The sequence below is a fragment of the Cyanistes caeruleus genome, chromosome 3, assembly GCF_971803275.1.
Source record: "Cyanistes caeruleus chromosome 3, bCyaCae1.hap1.1, whole genome shotgun sequence".
Taxonomy (NCBI): Eukaryota; Metazoa; Chordata; class Aves; order Passeriformes; family Paridae; genus Cyanistes; species Cyanistes caeruleus.
The window spans coordinates 30,621,499-30,645,747 of NC_141703.1; the positions used below are offsets into that span (position 1 = coordinate 30,621,499).

General features: G+C 40.0%; 1 protein-coding gene across 2 annotated transcripts in view; it reads left to right on the top strand.

The window, feature by feature from the left end:
* Nucleotides 1-24,249, top strand: part of AFF3 (ALF transcription elongation factor 3) — a 318,055-nt gene that overhangs the window by 102,102 nt on the left and 191,704 nt on the right. The gene's annotated exons all lie outside the window — the stretch shown is intronic.

The window sequence follows — 24,249 nt, forward strand, 5'->3', positions numbered from 1 at the left end:
TGTAAGATGGCCTAGGCAACATAAAAAAACATAAAATGATTTGCAGTATTTGGGGGAAAAAACCCACAAATCACTATGTAAAATAAAAGATAACCGTGTGGCAGAATTATAGTCCTTTAGCCCATATAGTATTTATGCATATTGTTTTTATTTGTAGGCATGCAAAAGAGAATAAATGTAAATATTTCCTTCTTTTTGATAAAAGAAGAAAAAGAATGTTTTAGTATTGCCTTAAATTTATAAACAACTTTTTGTCAGGAAGGATCCCTGGCTGACAGGGGAACTGAAATGCAGTATTCCAGTATTCAAAATGCATCCTCCAAAATGCTGTACTTCATATTTCTGGTAGTATTGTTCATTCATTTGAAACAAAAGCTTCTTAAAGCTCTCTCTGTCTTTTCTATGTTCAATATATGTTTTACATTTTTGGAGCTCAACAGATAAAAATACCTAGTTGAAGCAGGTTTCTCTTCTCTTAGTCTCAGTAACTAAACTGAAGCCCAGAAAAAAATACCTTTGCCTAAGCTAATGGCATCTACTGGTGTTCCTTGGTATAAAGAGCTTCCTCTTTTGTAGAGGTCAGGGCGGTTGCACAACAGAGTTTTTGCTATATTAGCAGCAGAGCTCTTTAATATTATGACTCATTTATGTACCTTCTCTAAGAGTGTCCTCTGCCACCTCTAGCATGTAGTCCTCTTCCCCTGAAGGTGATGCTGAACACAGCATCCGGAAAAGGAGAGTATTCTTGAGTGCCAGGTAGGGTGCCAGAGAAGGGCCTTTACACCCACACCCGCAACAGAGTTGTTGCTGGTGAAGATATTTCTGAGGATTATGGCTAATGCCACTTGACAGGTGCAAAGGACTCTTCCTTGAGCAGTGACAATGGCTGCTGAATCATTAGGTCTCAATTAGGGATGTCTTTTTGCACAAGAAACAGTCCCGTGCTGATTTTTGATTTTTTTGAAGTGAAATTTTTCAGTTCATTTTCTCACTCTGCCATGGGCCCTGCAATCTAGTGATATTTAGCAGCGTTTCAGCAAAAAAATTGTTTTGAGAGTGCCTCTCTTCCGTTTTCTCTTTATTTTTCAGTACTGTCAGCTCGTTCCTCTAAATTGCTAACCTGTGCTTTATGAGCATCTCAAATTTTGTTTTAACCAGTATTAATACAGACAGGCTGTCAGCAGCCTCATTGTGTAAATACTCCATTGGTTCCCTGAGGGAGCCATCTTGCTTTGAGCTACTTAGCACTTGGTCTACTGGTTGGCGGCTGTAAGGAGGCTGGTGTCCCTGAGGAGCAAGGTTAAACAAAACCCCACAGCTCCTCTTGTCTTCATTTTCCCCCTCCTGCCTTAATGAATGCAGAATGCTTTTGTTGACGGCTGCAGAATGGATCCCTTGTACAAAAAAGCAGCATTTTCTACCACTGATGGCCGTAAGGCTGAGTTTGACTGGGAGAAGGAGGACTGCAGAAGGATGCATGTCAGAAGTGTGCAGCCTCATCAGGCTTCAGCCATGCCGTGCCTCCTCAGCACCTCTCCCAGTTTAGCGGCAAAGCAGAAGCAGCTGTCAAGATTGCCGAGAGAATATATTGAAAAGGCAAATTGAAGAGATAAACACATGCAGACCGTGCTGCTGGACTGGAGCAGCACATCCACAGTAGGTACGAGCAGCCTAGCGCTGCATTTCATCTCACACTGTTGTGCAAGCTCTCCGTTGCCTGCAGCAAATGAACTCTCAAAGCTGTAATAGTGGAGAAAGTGACAGGATGAATTAAAAGAGCTGCAACAGCAAGGCAGTAGTGGAAGCACAAAAATGCTCGTAGAGTATCAGAAGGGACATCCAGTAAGGCTGCAGCCAGGATTTGAGGACAAAAAAGATGGTTAGGAGCTCTCTACAGCATTATGGTCATAAGGTGACATCCATGTAGTGTTACATGGGAAACCCTAATGAGCTTATTAGTCTCCTGGGATAGTTCAGGTGAATCTTTCCATGTGGGTGCTGTCAAAAAGAAATCAAGCACTGGCTCTGAGATCATTATATGTGATATGTGATCCTTGTGAACTACATCACTGACCACCAGTAGGACACAAGCCTGTGGGAGAAATGCTGGGATATTCCTTAGGTGCTTCAGAAAGATCAGGGTTGACTAAAACGATTTGATTTTCACTACCGGGTAGCCAGTTTTGTCAGAGGGTGCTATATCCACATCTAATTTAAAAAAGATGCATTCTATCTACTTAAAAAATCATGTAAGTAAATACATAAATGTATTTCTCATACGTGCATGAATAGATATATGGAATCATAAAATGGTTTGGATTAGAAGGGAACATTAAAGATCATCTGGTCCAACCTTCCCTTGTAGTGGACACCTTTCAGTAGACTGGGTTGTTTAAACCCCTATCCAGCCTGGCCTTGAACACTTCCAGTGATGGAGCATCTGCAGCCTGTCTGGGCAACCTGTTCCAGTATCTCACCACCCTCACAGGAAAAAAATTCTTCCTTATATCCAATCAAAACCTGCCATCTTGATGTTGAAAACCATTACTCCTTGTCCTGTCACTACAGGACCTGATAAAAAGTCTTTCTCCATTGTTCATAAAGTCTCCTTTATATATTGAAGGATGCATAAGGCCTTCCTAAGCCTCTTTTCCTGGCTGAACAACCTCAACTTTTCAAGCTTGTCTTCATATGAGAGGTGCTCCAGCCCTCTGATCATCTTCATGGCTCTCTGGACTCCAGCAGGTCCTTCCTATGCTGGGGACCCCAGAGCTGGATGCAGTGCTTCAGCTGGGGTCTCACCAGAGCATGGTGGACCTGCTGGCCACCATGCTTTTGATAAAGCCCAGGATACACAGTTGGCTTTCTGTCTTTCTGTGCTGCAAGTGTGTGTTGCCAGCTCATACCTGATTTTTTGTCTTTCACTATCCCCGAGTCTTTCTCCTCAGGGCTGCTCTCAATCCATTCTCAATCCATATGTGTTTGTGTATACATAGGATATGTCAGGAAAAGCAAGAAAATGTGTTGCAGTCTCTGCTTTTGATCCTTTCATATAATCCTTTGATTAATTGTTTGTTGGAAAGGAAATCAGAAACTGGAATTCTTCACTGGATGGGTGCCATGACCACCAAGCCACACAATTATTTTCATGTCATTAAATACAGGCTTTGTTGTAGTGCATGTCTTGTCATGAGAGCTTTGCTGAATAAGCACTACTTTTACGCTAGAAATTGTGTGATAACAAGAAATGTTCATCCCCTAAGAAAACATATTGAATATTTTTGAGGATACAGTTAATATTAGTATCTCTGTGTCAGTCTATTCAGTCTATATTTTGATGTTCTGTTTAGTCCCAAAAACAAGTGTTCCCCTTCTACTGTACCCATAGCATCAGTTCACAGAGCTGAATTTGGGATTTGACAACAGTTAGGTGGACAATTTTTCTGAAATTTCTAAAATAGAAGGGAAAAAAAGTACAAGAAAACAAAGTCCAGCATTCAGGGAGCTGCATTATAAGTGTCACACTGCCACACACTTTCTGTGGGGGAGGTCAAGCATCACTGACTGTGCTGGGATCTACTCAGAGCTGAGCACGTAAATACCAAATCCATGGAGGCTTATGCTGAGATGGCATCAGCCTCCAGGAACACACACTTTTCCTTTATAGAGGAGAATCCTGTGCATGTGGGTGCCTGTGAGTATGATCCTCAAGCATTTTCAAATATGCATAAGAACTTTAAATTATTTTTTTGATTGTCAGAGGAACCACTGTAAACTCCTGCTGGTGATAAACAGACCTCTCTGGAGTGTCTCAATCCCTTCCCTCCTCCCACTCCTCTAGAATTTATAATGCTCCCAGACTACTTTTAGCCAGTTGCTGTAGTGAATTGGAGGAAATCAATTCAGGAAATAACCATTAACTGATTTGTTTTACTTAAAACTCAGAAGTTTCAGTTCCACTATCATCAGTCAGCAGCAGTAGGAAAGAAGAAAAGGAGGCACAGGGCCTTGAGTAAGTTATATGTGCTCTCTTTCAGTACTCTAACCAAAGAAAAATACATTTAAAATGTATAAGAATTAGCTGAAAGTGAAAATACAAGGGGTGCTTTTTTTTTTCATTAAAATGAAAAACTAGAGGAATTGTTTCTAATGGAACAAAGCATCCTACTCAAACCCAAAGGTAAAATGTAGAACACACCTGTGCCATAAGCAAATTAGACTGATGGGATGAGGAAGAGATGGCACACATACCTCTACCTAAAAGCACTTGAAGGACAGTATGACTGCAAGCCTGCTGGATACTTGAGGACTGAGAAGGATTTTTTCCCCCCTTTCCTTTGACACTGTTCTACTTTCTCCTTGCAAACTGGTAGCAGGCATGGAGAACAGAGCCCAGGCATTGTGTGTCCCGAATGAATTCCCCATAAAGCAAGGGAGGTATTTACTAGCTCCTTTTCTTATTGAGTATTCAGTGAAAAAAAAAAAAACCCAAAAAAGTGGAACAGATTTAACAGGAAGAAATTGCATATGTCCCATCTTCACATTGCTGAGTGGGAGTTCAGCCTTGCTGTTACTGGGACCAGGATGGATCTAAATGTAGCACTCTGGTCTTCCCGAGGAGCATCTAGTGAGCACGCGACGTGCACAGCAGGGCCAGGCTCACTCAGTTACTTCTGTGGGAGATATTCCATTTTTGCACCCTACTTAAACATGCAGTGAACCAGAGAGAGAAAGTGTGATGACCCAGCCTCAAATCCCTGCTTGCAATCAATCAAGTTGCTGAAGTATATTTGCTGGTTCTCATACATCTCTGTGTGCTAAAAGTGGGGCTAATGGTAAATAGACTGCTGTCAGTGTAAATGTATACCTGATTTTCTCTTCACCTTAGACAATTTATTAAGTTTATAAACAGTTCTGTGGAGACCAGCATTGAAATTGGAAGTTCAGTCAAATACTTCTACATTAAAACTGTGAATCTCTTGTCTTGGAAATATGATCCAGGCCTCCTAGGACTTCACAGATAAATTGCTGAATTTTCATGCAGAAACAGCAGGAATAGCCATAAGCCCTTGTGCAATATGGTCCAAAAGCGTGATGTTCCTGCCAAAAAGCTGCAGAAAGCAAGTCCAGGTTTTTATTCTTAGAGAGAGAAATCGTGTTTTTTCAGGTGATGAAATTTATTACGCCTCCATTTCTATTGCTCTTCACCAACCTCCAGATCTAAACAAAGCAGTAATTCAAAGGTTCTATCCAACACTGTGACCTTGACCTGTGGTCTTATAGGCAAGCCACAAAACTGATCAGGAATTTCAACCACTACTGTGAGGATTTTACAGTGTAATGGGGAAATCATTATCTAAATCTTGTATTGTATTCACTCCAGTACTAGCAGTAGGGTTTTGCTATATTCAGTCTGGAATTGGAATCGTGACACTGTATTTTAGGGTGGTCACACATGTTATTTTTAAATTCCCCGATAGTCATTAAATTCTATTTAAGAGAGAGTTATCTTTCATTCCTGTCTTTAAATATTTTATGTAGTTATTTCAAAGTTTTAAGGGTCAACAGTTGAGTGTCAGCCCTCAAAATCATTCACAGGTCACTGTGTATTCATAACACTTTTAGTTGAAAAATACATCAATGAACATACTGCAAATGTACCTAGAGACCATTTACCATGACCATGAGAGTCACCAGTGATCACTGGAGCAGAAATTGGAAAGAAATCACACCAATAGCAAGACCAGCACAGAGAACATATTTAGAAGAGAGTTTGATGCATCTTTCCCCATTTAAAAGGGATGCACTGGTATGGATCCCTCTTCCAATCAAGTAACCATGATATTTTAAAACCCTGTGACATCTGAGATTTGAATGCAGTTCAGAATCCCTGTGTGATACCAAAGACAGTAAATGAGTCACTTTGACATTGTCATTAAGAGATTTTAGGGGAAGGCTATATGGGTCATGCAGTTGTTCTCATGAGTTTTCAGGTTCACTGCTACATATCTGCTTGGGAAGAAACTTTGCAGGTAAAACTGAAAAACTGAACTGGAAATCTGATCCTGTTCATTCTGCTAGTAAATACTGGCTTCTCCCCCACCAGTAAACTGGTATGAAAAAAGCAACTGAAAAGTAAAAGTTAAATTTGTGTTTCGTAGGTGAAGACACCACTGATCAAGACAAGTGCTGTGCTATTTCATGCATTCATTTTCATTCTCATCTTTTCAGAATTATTCCTCGAATAATTTGAAGATGGAAACATTTGGGAAGGCAGGGTTTTTGTCTTCCTTAATGATAAATTAAGGCCTGTGTCCAGTAGAAACGTTGTATTTTTTCTTAGAAATACTGGGACTTCTTCATCTGTGAAAATGTGAAAAAATCTGCTGTATGGAAACATAAACGAAATACCTAGAACACAACGTCATTTGCTAAAAATGGAGCTACTTGAGTACTCATCGTTGTTCCTCTCTAAGAAGTCTTAGGTTGTGGGACATTCTGGGGGTGCTCTGTCTAGGGCAAGGAGAAACTTCTTTTCACATCTGGCAGTGGATAGAGTGTCAGCAGGGTTAATGTTGGCCCCCATCGTGTGATCCTCTTTAGACATGGTCACCTCTAGTGTCAGCAAGGTGCTCCAACCTCTCTCTGCTGAGTTTCCTGGGGGGTAGTTTCCACACAGCTGTGAGCCAGTTTGACATCACCCACTGCCATTCAGTTATATTAACAATCACAGAATCACAGAATTATGGAATGGTTAGGGTTGGAAGGGTCCTTAAAGACCATCTAGTGCCAACCCTCCTGCCATGGATTGGGATGCTTTCCACCAGGCCAGGTTGCTCAAAGCCCTATCCAACCTTGCCTTGTTATGCATTAAGAATACATATAAGCCTGTGTCTATATGCTGTATAGGGTTTTTTTTAATGGGAAATGTGGAAATTGTGAACATTTACATCAAAATAAATCAATGCAGCCCATACTGGTTTCAGACATAAGAAAAATAAAATGTATACCTGAACTCTTCTTCAGCATCCTGTTGGTGAGCTCACTGGACCAAGGGTATCCTCTATGTGCTAAAAGAAGCAAAGGATTTTAAATGGTCAAATTGTAAACAAAGAATGCTTTATATGGTAAATGCGAAGTAGAATAAATTTTTTAAAATAATAGGAGAGAAGTACCAGACTGAACAAGCAGTAAATTATTTATTCCCTTTGGACAACTAAACTACTCTGAAAGAGGAAAGCTTTTATAAGAATTGATTGTGTACTAGCACATTATGACTGGAGCAATACCACACCATACTAGTTCTTCAGGGTTTTTATTTCTGTAATATTTTTATGTAATAGCCAAAACAATAAATAAACCCCAGAAATTTCTTTGTACTCTTTGTGTGGTGGGATAATGCAGCACCCTTGTCAGGCAAGAAACTACACAGTCTGTCATTCATTCTTATTATTGGCTAATATAGTATCTGATGTGGGGATGTTAGTTCATGAGGAATCTAGACAGGAAATAACACGAAAGGCTGTTAATCCCCATTAAGAAGAATAACAGTGTCATGAGAAATACGAGGACACTGTTCCATTACGGGTGTTAAATGATGGGGAATGCACCGTCCTAAGAAGCTCTCAGTAACTTCCTTTCTATCTGCAGGTTTCTGTGAAAGCGCATTTATGACCCTTTGCACAGCATTTGTCATCATGAACATAACCTTTAGAAGGTTTCCCTAGTTAGCTCCTCTCTCTCCCCCCCTTTCTTACACCTGGCCTGGGTCGCAGTGCCTCTGGTCCTTCCCACCGCAGGCAGATGGAGGACACGGGAGATCTGTGTTTGCACACATCCAGTGCAAACACCGTGAGGATTGCGGCCCCCAGCTGTAGGGAGAGGACAGGGACTGCATGGAGGAGCAGGTTGTGACCTTCTGCTTGGTTTTGTCACGGTCTCCGACTGCTCAGGAAGAGCTCCTGCATTTGAGACCAGTAGTTTAAATACCACAGTTTGATCATTAATTGCTGTGCAGGCGCTAACCCTAAATCAAAATCTATAAAATGACAGCCATAAACTTTGGAATACAGATTTTACTGCTGACCTCTTGGTGATATCATGGCCAATTAAAATTGTTAAGGTGTGTTCACTGTGCTCCCTGGAACCTGAAGTTCAGTTCTATTTCCAGTACATAATTTGCAAATGCTACTGCCCTGAAGACTATATGTGTAAGAGATTGAAAATGTCTGTAACCTCAGTATAATTAAGGAAAGCAGTTAAAATAGGACACTGGAATGCATAGCAATATATCACTATGGGCCCCTTTTTTCGGAAAGTACTGTTTCAAGCAGTAAATTTTAAAAAGCATTTATAAAAAATGACCTTTAATTTTTTAGAGATCGGTCAAATTTGTATTTTCAATCCAGCACATTTTAGATTTATTCTGCTATCTTATATATCTAAAAACTTGATTTCTTGATGGATCTTGGTTGTTCTATGATTCTATATACATATTACTTTCTAACTGTTTAAAACACCATTCTGTTATAAACCTTTGCCTCATTAGATAGTGCCTGCAAAACATAAACTCTATATTGTTTATAATATAGAGTTCTTATTAAAAAAAAGTTATTTTTCATATTTTTAACAGGATCATTAAGTCAAATAAAAATCTGAAAAACTTCTGAAGAAACTATTAATGTTTTTTTGCTGTGGCAACACAGGCTTGTGACTCTTTGGTAATAATTTGTTCTAATCCAAATTATGAAATGACATTTATGAACTGTATTTGGCATAATACATAAAATTTTAGCTGAAGGTGGAACTACTGATTTGCACTTTGGCTGGAAAATACTTTTTTATTGGTCATAGTGGTTCCCAACCTAAAAATTTAATAACACCACATTGTTGGGTTAAGTTAATAAATGGGAAGTTAAATTTTATAGACTAATCACTTCCACTTATCAAAGTTCGCTTCTCTATAATAAGGAGAACGCAGCATTTTTGTATACATTGCACTTTCCATTTCTAATAACTGTTACCTTACAGTATGTTTTGTCAAGGTAGTATCAATATATTACATCTAGATAGCACATCCATGGAGAGTCCTATGGGTCAGGGAGTAGTGTCCAGAAGTCCTACCAAAGCTGTCCATGTGGAAATCTACAAACAGGGCTGTATTTTCAGGCTGCTCTCCTCCCAAAGGCTTGTGCCTCTAACCCTGGGCTGCAGATAGGTGCACTTAGCTACTCCGAAATCACGTGCTCAAGCCACTGGGGCTGGCAAACTCCTCCAAGGCAAAGCCATCTGAGGTGCTGCCTGTAACTATCTTTCCCCTTCACTCCTTCTTCAGCAACAGGTCAGCAGTGAGACACTCACCTGGAAAAGAGAAAGCCCATTTTCAGGCTCTCCTTAGTCTGACAGGTTTTCAGTCCATGTTGTCTGTCGGCTAGATGCTCTCAGCTTCTGCCAGCTGCCACTCCTTCCCTAAGGGCAGATGGCTCTGCATCTGTGCCTGCTGGTTTTTTTCCTCTGTAATAGTGGCTCTTCAGACTGCTGGCACCATGTTCCTTAACCTTAGCAAAGCATCCTTGCCAGGGAGGCCCTAGCTAAAAGGAAGCACCATTCTCCTGAAGGTCATGTGTTTCGCAGTACCAGCTCCATAGTTTGTTACTAAAAGGCTCCTCACGGTGAGAGCAGCAGGCTGGGAAGCTCATTGCAGGACTTTACCTCAGGGCATGGGGTGTGCACATCTCCAGAGCCTGAAGCAAGTGCAAATCTGAGCCACTTCAGTGCAATGCTGGTGCCCACACTGGGTGGTAACCAAATCCCATTACAGATCCAATCAGTATTTTCCCAACTGGGAAACATCCCTTTTCCCCAAAGCAAGGAACATGGAAATACTTGTGACTGTGGTAGGAGGAAGAGGGGAGCACAGCAGGCCGATTTTATTCATCTTGGCACATCCAGTGGTGTGTGCAGGGACAGGGAACTTCAAGGTGCAGAAAGTTCCCCCTAAAGATCCCAGGATCCCATGTAGCTGAGAGACAGAAGTGCCTGTGCCACAGTGGGCTGGGTCTAAGTGACAAACTGTTCTTTGTGGCTTGTTGATGGTTTGGATTCTCTCTGTTTTTACTATGGGGACCTTCTTGGATCATTTAGTTGTGTCAGTTCCATTTGTATATTCTAATTTTCCCAGTTATTGTGCTTTGTTTTGGTCTGCTACACTTTGTTAAGTTATGCATTTTAATGGTTTTTTGTCCTACTGCTAGTAGGCTTGATGGTATGTTTAAAAAAATCATCATATAATGGGACTTAATTTTTTGTTGTTTGTGTACTTCACAGCAATGAGTCTGTTTGTATCTAATATAGTCAAAGATTAGAATGAAAATAAAATCAAAGTAGTTGTTACTTTACAGAAAGGGGAAAACAACCCAGCCTAAACGGTTGCAAATATACTTACCTTAGTAAAATAAAGGCAAGACTAGTGCCCAAAACATCTGACATAAAGGCTATAAAATCATGTTTATCAAGGGCACATGAAGGAGGCTGAAATTTAATCTAAACCTCTACAGATCCTTCAGAAGTGGCTGGCTTGTAATATAAAATTAATTAGCCATGATACAGGGGAGAAACAAGATGGACTGGAAACAGCTGCAAAGAGTTAGGAATATGCCATGTAGCCTACAATACAATTATTCAGGCATTTCAGTCAGGTAAGAGGGAGGATGTTCAGGAAGATGTAGGCATGGCAGAGGTTGCAGAGTGCAGGGTAGTCAAGGGAGAAGACACTTGCACCACAGATGCTGTGACTGTGTCTGGAGCTGATGGCAGGATGGGTTCTGCAGCTGGCAGGACCCATTCCTCTTGGTAAAGGGTTTGCTGTCCATCTCACCAGCTACTGATTCACCTCTGGGTCCTATTGTACATTATATGACAGGCTCCAAGAAGACCCAGATGTCCCAGTTTGTAAATTGTTGAGCATCTGAGCTTGAGTGGGTCCCATACAGGTGTCCATCTGAAGGGACCTGGGAAATAAAATGTACCTCAGAGTGCCTCAGGATGGCACATGACATCTCTGTCAAGTATGACCCGTGCTGAAGTCCCAGGACATTGCCTCCTGCCTCTCAGCTCTCTGTAGTCTGGGTGGGGTATGCACCAATAGCCAATATAGCACCCAGGAACACTGGTCCCACATGGTTCAGAAGGAAAGTCATACTTTTCAAAGGGGATAATAAGAGTTTTATGGTGGACCTGGACATATTTGTGCTATTCAAATTGTTTGGCAAAAGTTTGTGCAGATAATCTATCTGAAGTGCACATCTCATGATGGAATAGAGTCTTTAATGTCCATAATGCATGACCATTATTACAGATACAGGCAGGACAAGGAAATAACAAATGGGAAGATAAGAGATTCGCATAGTCTTTAAAAAATGTCTATTATTCAAAACTCTATAACTGTCATTGCTGAAGACAAACTATATTATAAAAACATAGTGTAATATTACCTTGAATTATGGAATCATGGCTTCTAGAGGCATAAATACCATAGTTTTGGCATTTCTGCTATGGTGTCAGTACATAGTTCTGCTTGTTCCATAGAATGTGGAAAAGCTAAATTAAGATTTCCTGAAAACTTCTGATTCAGCAATTTTTACTATAAGTGGAGGTTATATCTACCTGAAAGCCTGTTTGAAATATGGAAAAAAAAAAAAAAGAAAAAAAAAAGGAAAATAAATTAAAAGAGAAGAGGAGAAGGAAAAGAAAGAGACCAGAGACATTAGAGAGGTAAAGAAGCACCTACTGGATGCTTTATCCAGTTGGCAGCCAGTCACTAGTGGGGCTCCTCATGGCTCAGTATTGGGGCCAGGCCTGTTTAATATTTTTATCCATGATGTGGAGAAGGGGACTGAGGGCACTCTCAATCAGTTTGCAGATGACACCAAGCTGGCTGAGAGTGTTGATCTTCTGTAGGGCAGGCAGGCTCTGCAGAGGGATGTGGACAGGCTGGATCCATGGGCTGAAGCCAAAAGTCGGAGGTTCAGCAAGGCAAAGTGCTGGGTCCTGCCCTTGGGTCACCAAGGCAGTGCTACAGGCTGGGGCAGAGAGGCTGGGAAGCTGTCTGGTGGAAAAGGACCTGGGGGAGTGTTCCACAGCAGCTGAACATGAGCCAGTGTATGCCCAGGTGGCCAAGAAGGCCAATGGTGACCTGGCCTGGATCAGCAGTAGTGTGGCCAGCAGGAGCAGGGCAGGGATTGTCCCCCGGGACTCATCACTGGTGAAGCCATGCCTCAAGTGCTGTGTCCATTTCTGGGCTGCTCACTGCAAGAAGGACATTGAGGTGCTGCAGTGTGTCCAGAGAAGGGCAACCAAGCTCGTGAAGGGTCTAGAGCACACGTTTTACAAGGAGCAGTTAAGGGAGATGGGAATGTTTAGCCTGGAGAAATAGAGGCTCAGGATGGGCCTTACAATTCTCTACAACCACCCGAAATGTTAGGCAGGGGTTGGCCTCATCTCCGAGATAACAAGTGACAGAATGAGAGGAAATGGGCTCAAATTGCATCAGGGAAGGTTCAGATATGATATTAGGAAAAACTTCTTCACTGGAAGGGTTGTCAAGCATTGAAACAGACTGCTCAGGAAAGTGGTTGAGTCACCATTCCTGAAGGTAAAGACATGCAGATATGGAACTTGGGGACATGGTTTAGTGACAGACTTGGGAGTCCCAGGTTAATGGTTTGAGTCGATGATCTTAAGGGTCTTTTTCAGCCTTAATGATTATGTTATTCTATGAATACCAGACTGACTGAAATCTGAGGCCAGCAAACATTGTTAAAGTATAGTTATTATCCAGTTATGTCAAATTGACTTGAACACACTTGGAAAAGGTGTTCAGCTGACCTGGTCAATGAATAGTTCATGAACTGAAAGTTTTCCTTCTCATGGAGAGAACAACTAGGTGTGATTTGTACAGGTTAAACACCTGAGCAAAATGGATTAATTTCATCCAACGTCTATTCAACTTGTGTAAATTATTTGGATTACTTAGATTAATCAGTAAAGTTAGTTTTCCTGTCATCTCTGCCCATCTTCTAAACAGGTCAGAACACACAGAGGAGAGGTACAGTTTCTCAGCTCCACAGCAATACAGGGTGTCAGTCAGTTTGAATGTTGGCACATGCAGACAGATGCCTCTGGAAGGTAGCAGGTTTACAAGTGGGGTTAAAGACCTGATGTCAGGTCAGGAACCTGCATGGCTGGTGAGGGGGACATCTTGCAGCTTACGAAGTGTTTGGGCACACGTGCTCCAGAAAAGACAGATAGACTGTGATATTCTTGGCATCTTTTGAGCCTTTTCTACAGAAATGCTTTGTGTTTGTTGGCCAAAGAAAACTTCTGCTTATAGCCTAGCCTCTTCCCTCTGCATGAAAAGCTAAGGATACCAGTAAACTTCCTTTTCCATCAAATTATTAAGAAATATACTTATAACTGATATTTTAATATGATCTTGTGTACCTACCACAACAAATTTTTTCTGAACTACGGTTATTCACAGTATTTATTGAATATGTGAGTACCTTGCAACGTCATATGGATTTCCTGGAGTTTGGATTAACAGTGACCAGTAAGTTGGTAAACCATCTTGTCCTGCATGATGCTAGAGATTGATTTTCTTAACTTTTTGTAGTTATTGCCCAAATCTTTCCACACAAAGAACCAACTCATTCCCCCTTTTTCACTGTGGTTTGTAAAGATGGGATTCAGCTGATCAGATTTCACTGCCGACATCTGAGCTAATTGTCTAGACTGTCCTTGCTGTCACATGAGAGAAAGGGGCCTCATCGGTCTCAGTTCACTTAAGGCAGACATTTAAAATGGACCAGATGAGTGACACGTCCTCAGTGCACGTTTCTCTCTGGTGATTCATGTAAATCAAGATGATGTGAGTGTGGATATTTCAATGTGAGTCTTTACCACTTGTGAGTGACATCTGCAGGGGGAGGATGAACCCTTTAGCAAGGATTTCAGGTATAAGGGACCTTACTGAACAAAGCAGGTTTTGATGATGAATTTCCTGCTGTATTTCTTATATATAAAAGTCTGGGTTTTGAGGAGGGAGGTATCTTGCTTTTCTTCTTGTTCTTCCCATGAAATGCCTAACTGTGGTCTGTTCAGCCAGAGTTTCTTGTGTGTCTGTTGCACAAATGTTCATGTGCAAAGCACAGTAATCCTTGAAGTCATGGCACTGACTTTCATTGCTTTTTAAAGACCTTTTAGGAGATTCCTAGAATCAGCTTGGGACCGGGAAGAAATAGTGCTGTGAATATTCACATTTTAACACAAGATGTCATTCAGTGGAGTAACATCTGCTACTTCCTTAATGTGCTGTTTTTTTCCAGGAAACCAAATCAGTAACAGTTAAGTTTCATCTTGAATTTGTGCTGATAGTGTGATTCTTTGGATGAGAAGGGGAGAGTTTATCTGAATAGCCAGGAGCAGTGAAGAGCTCTCCAATTTCTGGAGGTATTAGGAAAAAGTTAAGCAGCCTTTACATTCCTGCTAACTAAAAGAAAAGCAGCACCAACCATATCAAAGAAAGAGAGAGTCAAAATAAGCCCTACCTCTGGGTGGCCAGTTGAGTGGATCCAAGAACAGATTTCATCCTTGCTAAGTAGCTCAAACACTTGCCATGGGTTTTGCAGTCTGTGTATGCAAGCCCAAAATTCTGCCTTTGCTGTCCTGCTGGTAAGCAGGCCCAGATCCTTAATGACCTTTTTATTATTTGGTAAAACAATATATATTCAGCAGGCTTCCCAATTAATTGATTTTCTGCTATTTGGCATATAAGAATTCAAGCTGATAACATAGATGGTGTTCATGATGGTAACACAGGCAGATAATGCTGGAAGGGAATATTCAGGGATTTTGGGCTTTTAACTGATGCAGAGAAGTGTGTTCATTTGTTCATTAGAAGTGCATTTAAACTGGCTTAACCATATGTTCATTTAGCTCTTCATAATACTTTAATACTGTCAGGAGTGAAGCCTCCCAAAGAACAATTCCCTTGCGCTTCCAAACATGATGTCAAACAGGTCTGCTTTAATATTCTTTCACTGCATAAAGCAAACGTATAAAACAAACTCATTTATCAAATGAAAAGAATACAAACACTGAAATACAATTACTTTTCTGATGGCAGTTGAACAGGTTATTGTAATGTTATTGTAATGTATGATAAAATACCAAACAGATTCATTATGGTTATTGCTCACCATTACAATAAAGGTAACCTTCTTTAGAATCTGATCCTTCAAGCATTTGTATACCTGCCTAACTTTGCAGATGACTTCGAAGCAACTGGTCCCAAGGGCATGTTTTCAGGATTGAGAATTTAATGCCCGGACTCTTAAATAATACATCACTTAAAGTGTAAGAAAGTGGATGAGTTAATTATTTAGCTTGTTTTTTTCCTGTTGAAAACAGTTGCCAGCGAGTAGAACAGATAGGTAAGAAGAATCACAACCTGCAGAGATTTTTTAAATACAGAGCAAAACAGCATTATGTTGCCATTTGCATATATTCCTAGAAGTAACAGAGAAGCTCAGCTCGCAAACCAGAAATTGTGAATGAATTCAGCAGATTTGTCAAACAACATGATTTAAAAATAACTGATGGGTATAGCATATGTCAAAACAAGCCATGCAAGGCAGCTTCACTGCCCGTGCTCCTTCTTCTGTGGGAGTCAGCAGAAGCTCGCTATCAGCCTTGCTGAGGAGGGAGGTTTACCTCCCATTGCTGGGAGAGGGCAATCTCCCTGGAGCTTGCCTGCAGCCTTACCTCACCCCACCATCCCTCAGCCACTGTCCCAGGACACATCTGCAGAGCTGTGAGCAGCAGTGGCCCTTCTATCCCCTTGCTAGCAGAATTTCTATTCTCTTTTGAGTCAGTCGCCTGTCCTATGTGTTTTGGCTCAGAAACATTCTGCTTCTTCAAAGGTTTGCAACAACAAGGATTTGACAATCTGTTGGTGTTAAGCCAGGTTTATATCAAAGCACAGCAGTGAAGTAATACCGCATGTAGTGGCTGTGGGACTGACTTTTCCTTTCAGAGGTGTGGTTGATTTGCTGTCTTCCCCAAACATATGTAAGATCTTCACAGAACAGCATTACAGAAGGGGAAGAGTTTTATTGCTGTCCAGTTCATGAGCCAAAACAGTATACCAGGCCAGAGGAAGCATACTCTGTATCAAATACAAACCTGTGGGAAGTAAAAAAAAATGAGGAAAGAAAGAAATTTATACTAAAATAAATTTATCCTGAATATATACTCTGATATCTGAAAAATATTTGTATATCATATATGAATATTGTTGCTGGAACATGGGAAGTGTCTCTACTGTTTGTTTCTGGTTACTGTTGGAAAATTAATGGTTTTCTGGAGCAAATAAATCACCATTTTGCAGCTGTTACTGGCAGGACAGAAAGTAAAACACACATATGCTGTGCACAATATTTGTCTTCTTTTCTTTCTTACGAGTGTGAATGAAATAAAGTGCTGGTAGGTGTTTCTAGCCAGCATTAAGCTGCTCTTTGTTAATCTCCAAACAGGATGAATACATAAAGATTGGTTGTAGTTGGTTTTCTTTTGTGCCCAGCTCTGTTTCATTCAACAAGTTGAAGTCATATGCGCAGTCTCGCCACATTCAGACACATGAACAGTTTTCTTGAAGCATGCTTCACCAAGAAGGGTCTGGATGAGTGCCTGGAACGGACCCTAAAGCTGGCAGATCCTCATCACTGAAATGTTAAGCATCATCTTCCCCCTCCTGAATTCTCAGTCTGGATTCATTGGTAGTCATGTCTGCTCGGTAAGGGAAGGTCACCTGTGTGCCAGTGAAGTTTGCCACTTGGTAGCCAAAAGCAGTAGCTATTTTCATTGGTTTTCATTAAGGTTCTGCTGTGTTAAAGCCTACACAGTAAGTTAGACTTTGTAGTCTCTCTTACCAAAGACAGAAATAAAACATAGTTATCTGGTAAACAGCTCCCAGGATTTTCTCTTAGGTGTCTGAGATGAATGGTATATGTCCTGTGTCTCTAGGTGGTCATCTAAGGAGCTGTGTGGGGGTGTGTAGCCCTGATGTCATCAGGAGGAGCTTGGATGTCAGCTCCCATTGCCCTGACTTGCCCATGGCATGCCTACACAAGGCTGTGAGATATGTAGGGGCTGCCTTACTTTGACCTTAGGCAGCAGGGCTGGAAGGACTCAAGAAGACCATAAGGGCTATCCCTGCTTGTTTATTAAGTTCTGTCAGCTTTTGTTAGCTCTCTTTTCTTCATGCCCTTCAGTTTCCTTGCATTAACCACCTAACACAATCCTTTTCCCTTCTATTTAGCTAGCTGTGCTTTTGTAGTCCTTCAGACTTTGAAAAGCCCCCGTGTCTAACCTCTTTCTTTTACAAGAAAATACCTCTGGCATTTACAGACTTCTGCAGCCATTCATGGTGAAATTTTCATAAAGTTCCCTTTCCTTCTTTCTCTGTCTCCCAGTGTCTCCCCTGTAGCTGCAGTACCTTAGATAAGGAGTCCTTGGAATGCTTGCTCGTCAAGGCAGAGCAGGGCACAGCCTTGGGAGTTTTATAGAATTAGTATGCTGCCTGAGGTGAAATCAAGCCCTTTACTTTTCTGAGCAACCCTCTGCTTTCTGATTGCCAAAAAGGTGGCAGCCTCTTCAGGTGCTCTTCCATGTGTTTCTTACAAGCCCACTGAGGAGTTATAAACCTGGATTTGAATAAAAAACAGATACTGAGAGATTTGTTCCAGCATCATCACTGATCTCTTCATTTAATCTCATGGAACCATTTAAAATTCCTCAAAGTTTTAAACCATCAGTATGTCCCTGTTCTGTTGGGTTTGAGTTTTTTGGGGACTTTTGGTGGGTTTTTGGTGAGTTGTTTTTTATTGGTGTTTTGTTTGTTTGGTTGGTTTTTCTTGGTTGGTTGGCTGGGGGTTTTTTTGTGGGTTTTTTTTGTTGTTGATTGTTTTGCTTTGGGACTTTTTTTCTTTTTTGTTTGGTTTGGTTTGGTTTTGGGGATTTGGGTTTGGGTTTTTTTTTATTTGATGACTACAGGAAAGATAACTTCATTTGTTGAACAACTACCTACTGCTCTTTCACTTCGGTGAATTTAGGATGTCGTTCTTATCACTGATACTCTGCGTAAGATTAATTTCCCTTCACTTGCAGTGTTTAAAATTTACATGTTCAAGGCCACTTTGGACTCTTTATAGTCAAAAGACCAAAACAGGTGCCTCCAAAAGGTGATTTTTCTGGTCTTTCTTAGGCAAAGGCCCTGGAGGAGGAACTGGTTGCAGAGAAAGTGTCTGAATTCTTTCCATGGACTGTGAGCAGAGCAGAGAGTGTGCCATGACCAGAAGTGTCTAGATTCTAACAACTTTAATTTAGATGGATAGCATCCACCTATTACTTGGGTATCATATAAAAAAGTGCCATATAAAAAGTGCTGCACACCATCTCTGTCATTTTACCTCGATGACATTGCACTTCTCTTATTTTTCTTTGCATATATAGCTTTGCAAAAGTAGACTCATAGTTTCTCACAAAGGCAGCAGTTCCTTATGTCTTATACAAACCTTGTATTTGTCCTAAAGTCTCGTACCACTTTAAGTTCACATCATAATCACAATGTAGCGGGCTCTGCATGACTTTTGCACTGTAATTTTTGTAATATCCTTGTGACTTTTTGAAGTAGCTATTATCCTACTTGCAATTAAAGCTGCATAAAGTCACTTCAGAGCATTCTCATTACTTATCAACTTGAATATATTGGCTGTTTCCACATGTCTTTTTTTTCTTTTAAAAGCAGAATGCATCAGTACAACTGTGATTCAGATTCATTGCAAATACAAAAATAAAGGCTTTTCTTCCTTTTATTTTCCTACCATGTGTTTCCTATCTTGTGGTGTATTCCACTTTTTATATTTCCACACAGTAACGCTCATCCTAATTCACCAAGCCACATTTAGAATCACAAATGAGACATTGTGCATCAATGGTGGAAGGTCATATTTAGTCCTCCTTGTTGATACTCAAAGCAGCATAAATATAATCCTGATTTTTCAGCTTAATACTGGCAGTGTAAATATGTTCCCATTGTTCCTAAAATCTTCATATGGATAGTATTTCTTCATGATAACATTTATTTATCAAAGTTTATGCTGCTTTGACTTCTTATAAAATAACAGCAAAGATAAATGAATCGATTGACCCCAAGAGCAGTTTATTTATCCCTTTAGTCACACTTCAGTGGCAAAATCAATACTCTTCTGAAATATCTGATATTACAGTGGTTCCAGTAAATACTGACATTCCTGAGCTATGTGGAGAGGGAACAAAAATTTATTATCAACTTAGATTTTTAGTACCTTTATTGATTTTTCTGGGGATGCTTGAATTTTTATTTATCTATTGCTAAGTAAGTGACCTTTGTTTCAAAAAAACCCCAAACCTGCAAAGCAAAACCAAAAAGCCTTAAGTTTAAATGCTGTAAAAAGCAAAAGGGGAAAAACCCACACATCTAATACTGTCAGTGACAACAATCTTTGCAGAAGAGTGTATCTCGTTTTAAATGATGCATAGCACATCACTGTGTGTTCTTTTTCATGCCATCTCTGCATTTGAAAGAGCATAACATGTAATTTTTTTTACACTGATACTGTTGACATCCACTTTGTGTGACAGCAAAGATGTTTCTGAGGCATGCATTGCTACCAATTATTTTGATACAAGGGTGAAAGAGATAAGTGACCTGAAAGAAATTAAAATATTACACAACAGGTTACGTATTTCATCCAATAAACAGATCTAATTCCTGTAAGCATTAAGAGGATGTGTGTACATGTAAGGAAGAAAATTTTCTCTCTCTTACCCTGAAAGCCTTTAAAATATAAAAAACTGGATGAAAAAGGTAAGATTTGAGGCAGTTCCTGAGGGCAGTGGGGAGTTTCCAGTCTGTGGAATCTCACTGAAACAGTTTTTGGGCAGTATAGCAGAGAACATCTCATTTTCTCAGTTGTGCTAAACTGAAAGGAACCCACTGTATCAGAATTTGGAAGAGAGGTTTAACTAAACCAGTTTGGGGCAGACATGGTTGGGAAAGCCTGAAAGTGCAGGTTCATCCCAGGCAGGCACAAGGGGACAGCTGGAGGTCATCAGGGGTCTATAGCAGCCTTGCCATACCATGCTTATGTGCTCTGAGTTATGGAATAGTTGTCCCAAGATGTGTCAAAGTTGGACTGACAGACATGACATTGCCTGTGTGACTCTGCTGTCCCTTTGGAGCATAAGGAGGATAAGTAGAATGAAGGGGATAAGTGGAAAAATCAAGGTATAAATCAGCTTTCCCACTGTTTTGTGTGCTGGCCAAATGCTGAATATTGCCCATGTTACTTGCCTGGGAAGAAAAAATTGAATGTAAATTTGAAATGCATGTAGAGGGTGTGCATGTTTATATAAAAGAGCAAAGCTCCTTAGGGAAGTTATCTTGGAAGAAGAATGACCTTTCCAGTAGCAGAATATTTGAGACCTGAATAAAATTTGTAGAAACTGGCAGAAAAACAAGCCATAGTTTGAAATTTGAAAAGTTACTATTTCCTGCCAGTTCCTTTTCTTGCTGGGATAAATGTGCTCATTTCTGAACTGCCGTGATGTTCTTGAAACCACATCTAGATTTAAATCTTGAACATTCTTCACCAAAATTCATCCAAAAAAAGAGGTAATAGTGAGTGCTTTAACTTGGTTTGTCACTCCTTCAGCTGTCACTCTGTTCAATCCTTACCTCATACAAGTCTGTCCTGCTTTCCATTGGCATCACTCAGAAACACAGTCTTACCAGAAAGGACTAATGGTATCTGTTTATAGTTCCTTGATGGAAGTGGAGTTCTCTCCAGCACTCCTATTAAGGGAAAAAATGAAAAAGCCTGTAAATTTTTGTTATATAGGCGAAAAAGCATGGAAACTCAGCACAAGCTCAGGCCATTGCTTGGTAGGTTCCATGTTGAGGCTCAGTAAGGCAGAGGTCATCTGCGAATAAAATTCTCTCCAAGGGGTTTTCACTGTTTCCTGGTACTGAAGTGTTCAGCAAGTTCATCTAATATAAAAAAAAAATCCCCAACATTTTCTATGGTTTTTTTTTCGTTCCTTTCTAGCTACATCTCTTGATAATTATTAAATCATCCAGAGAGAACTATCTCACTGAACATTTCCTCCTCCTTTAGACCTGCCAAAAGATTAATTTTCTCCACAGAAAGAGAATTGCATAGCTTCATTCCATCTGTGTAAACTAGAAAATCACTTCCCTTCAAAAGACAGAGTAATTAAAATACATTTTCAAAATTTGTATAAAAACTAGAAATGTTTTGAGTAAAAGTTCTGACCTAGACGAAAACCTAACTACCTGTGTGGTTTTAAACTTAGTCATTGCATAAACTTCATGTGGAGGACAGGTTAATCATGACCTTCACTTCTTTGCATAGTCAGGGATATATAATATTGAAGCAACCAAACAAACAAACAAACAAAAAACAACAACAACAAAAACCCCACAAAAAACCCCCACCCAAAACCAAAAAAAAACAACTAACCCCAAACCACCAGCCTATTTCAAGCTGTAAAGCTAAAAGAGAACCGACTTACTGAAGAAAGATCTGGGAGCAGATAACTTTCCAGAAGTTTCAAAAACATTGTGACAGTGATTGTAATGTCCTGGAGCTATAAACAAGAGAGTACATGAGGCCAGCCTACAAGTATTTTTATGCTGAATCTAATATTGAGAAAAAACTTGCCAGAGGACAAAAGAAAGAAATAGACTGAAAAATGTTCAGAATGGCTGTTACATGATGGAGATTTTCTCTCCAAATGTTGCAATACTCTTTCTCAGAGGCCTTTCCTGCTGTGCTGCTCCTCCAAAGAACTGATAAGTTCTGTCTTGCTTGTCTTATATCTCTAATGTCATAGTTATAAATCTGCTGAGAATCAGGTATATTTTGAAATTTTTAAATTAAGTATCACCAGAAATTACTGCATACATTTCAGATCTAGAGTAAATTTTCTGACAGGAGCATTTCTCACAGTTTCACTTAAGTCTTGTTTCACAAAGTTCATGCCTATAGACTGACTATTGATTGCTTAATTCCCCAAAACAAAAGAAAAATCTATTTACCAATGGATTCAAAATCGTCAGAAATTTTGAAACATGGTGCTTTTTATAAATGAATGGATTTCTCCACTTTCAGTTAAAATCATGATGTCTGACCAAGCAGAACCACAACGTAATTAGTAAGTGTAAGACTACTCAGTTTTATTTCAAAATAGCCCTGGACACAAAATGGTTTAGAGGCTGGCTGAGTGAAGAATGTTCCCCTTGCAGCTTAGTGTGTCAGGTGCTGAAAGGTTGTATTAGAGCAAATTGCTGTGTACGCCATTCTCCGTTAAATATAGGAAATAAAAGGATGTTAACAGATGTATGGGGAGGGAGACTTAGAAATCTCTGCATGCTTTTCATTTCTAACCCCCTCCCTCTGTGGCAAGTGCCAGCATATGTGTTTGGAGCACCAGCAAGGGTTCCTGCCATATGCCAGCCCATTTCAGTGTTTTTGCCTGTATGTGTTTGCATGTGTATTCATATGCATATATGCATACAGGTGCAAATGACATAAGGTCAGTGTTCAGTGCCAGATACTGAAAGCAGTCAGTGTGGAGGAGGGGGAGAATCATAACTTTGACTGCTTTGAACTCAAATTAAATGTGAAAATGAGTAGCTACTTGAAATAGATTTGTCAAAATAGCCAAAGGGAGTTTTGACCTCATCACTCGTATATGAATGGCTTATGGACAACTAAATCCCTGGGCTTCTTGAAAATCCTAAATCTAAAGGATATTTTTTAGAGCTAGCAACAAGACTCAGTGCCACTGACATACTTCTGAGAAATTGGCATCATGAACCTTCAATCTGATTAGTTACACAGGTACTTGTGAAATTGCTTTATACCAAAGCCTTAAAAAAAATTTACAGGATATATTCCAGTTCTCAGAGAAATCATCACTGTAAGAAATACGTGGTGCCAACGGGAAAAAACAAGTCAATATCCCTCTGCCTTCATATCTAGCCAATCTGCCTATCCAAGTATTTTCTGTAAATTTAGTATAAATTTAAAAGGTTTAAGGGCATGCAGTTGTATCATCATTTTTAAGGCAGCCAAATTAATTCTTTCATGCAGTGCTTGAACTTAATGGAGATTGACTGTCCTGTTTTCCTATTGTAATGATGTGTACCAACTCAAAAATGAAGATGTTGGAGGATAAAAAATAGTGCTGTGACTGCTATTGATTAGCTGTCTTGTTTGCTTCATTGTTCAGGCTCTGTTGGCCTCTTGGGCAGAAGGACACCCAAGTATAACATCCCTGACATTTTCCTGAAAAGATGCATGCCTTGAAAGTGACAGCCTTACTTAAAAAATACAGTTTTGATGTATAAATGCGGTAGTTTTACCTGAAAGGATTCTGATGGATTAGAGCAGACAGAGAGAAAGATTTCTATAACATACCTCAGGTCAGCCTTGTATTGAGAATAGATTTAATAGCAAGTGTCTTACATGATGATGACACTTCTAGTGTCTCTGCATTTCTGCGTGTACAGGACTGAGCAAGAAAAGCGGAGTTTATCTTCAAAGACAGAGCGATTAGGTATTCTGACTAATGTGCTCAAGTTTCATTAAAGGCTTTGAGTGGTCATGAATTCCAGAAGACTTGACTGTGTGTGCTGAAGAAGAAAAGTGGCCCTTGATCTGGCACATAATTTTATCAAAAATACTGCCTGTATTTTTAAAAGTCTCTGTATAGATTGTTTTTTACAGCTTTCAGGCAGTGGGCTATTTGATACCATTTTGTTTATTCTCTTGCCTGTTTTTCATGCCAAATATTTAATACAAGGGTCACATAATTAAATTTGTAAAAACAATCATTTGTAATTGCATACATACGAATTTGATGCCACATGAGTGTGTATATAAAGATATGGCTCTTTTTTATACAGAAAAACAACTCATCATTTCCTTAACTCTCTGTCAATGTATTTAAAGCAGTCAAGTACACTAAGTGATTTCATGCATCACCTTTAATGAAATGCACAAACATATGAGCATGGCTGTTGGACTGGGTTGCAGCCAAAGTTAGAAATGCCTCTGATTTTAT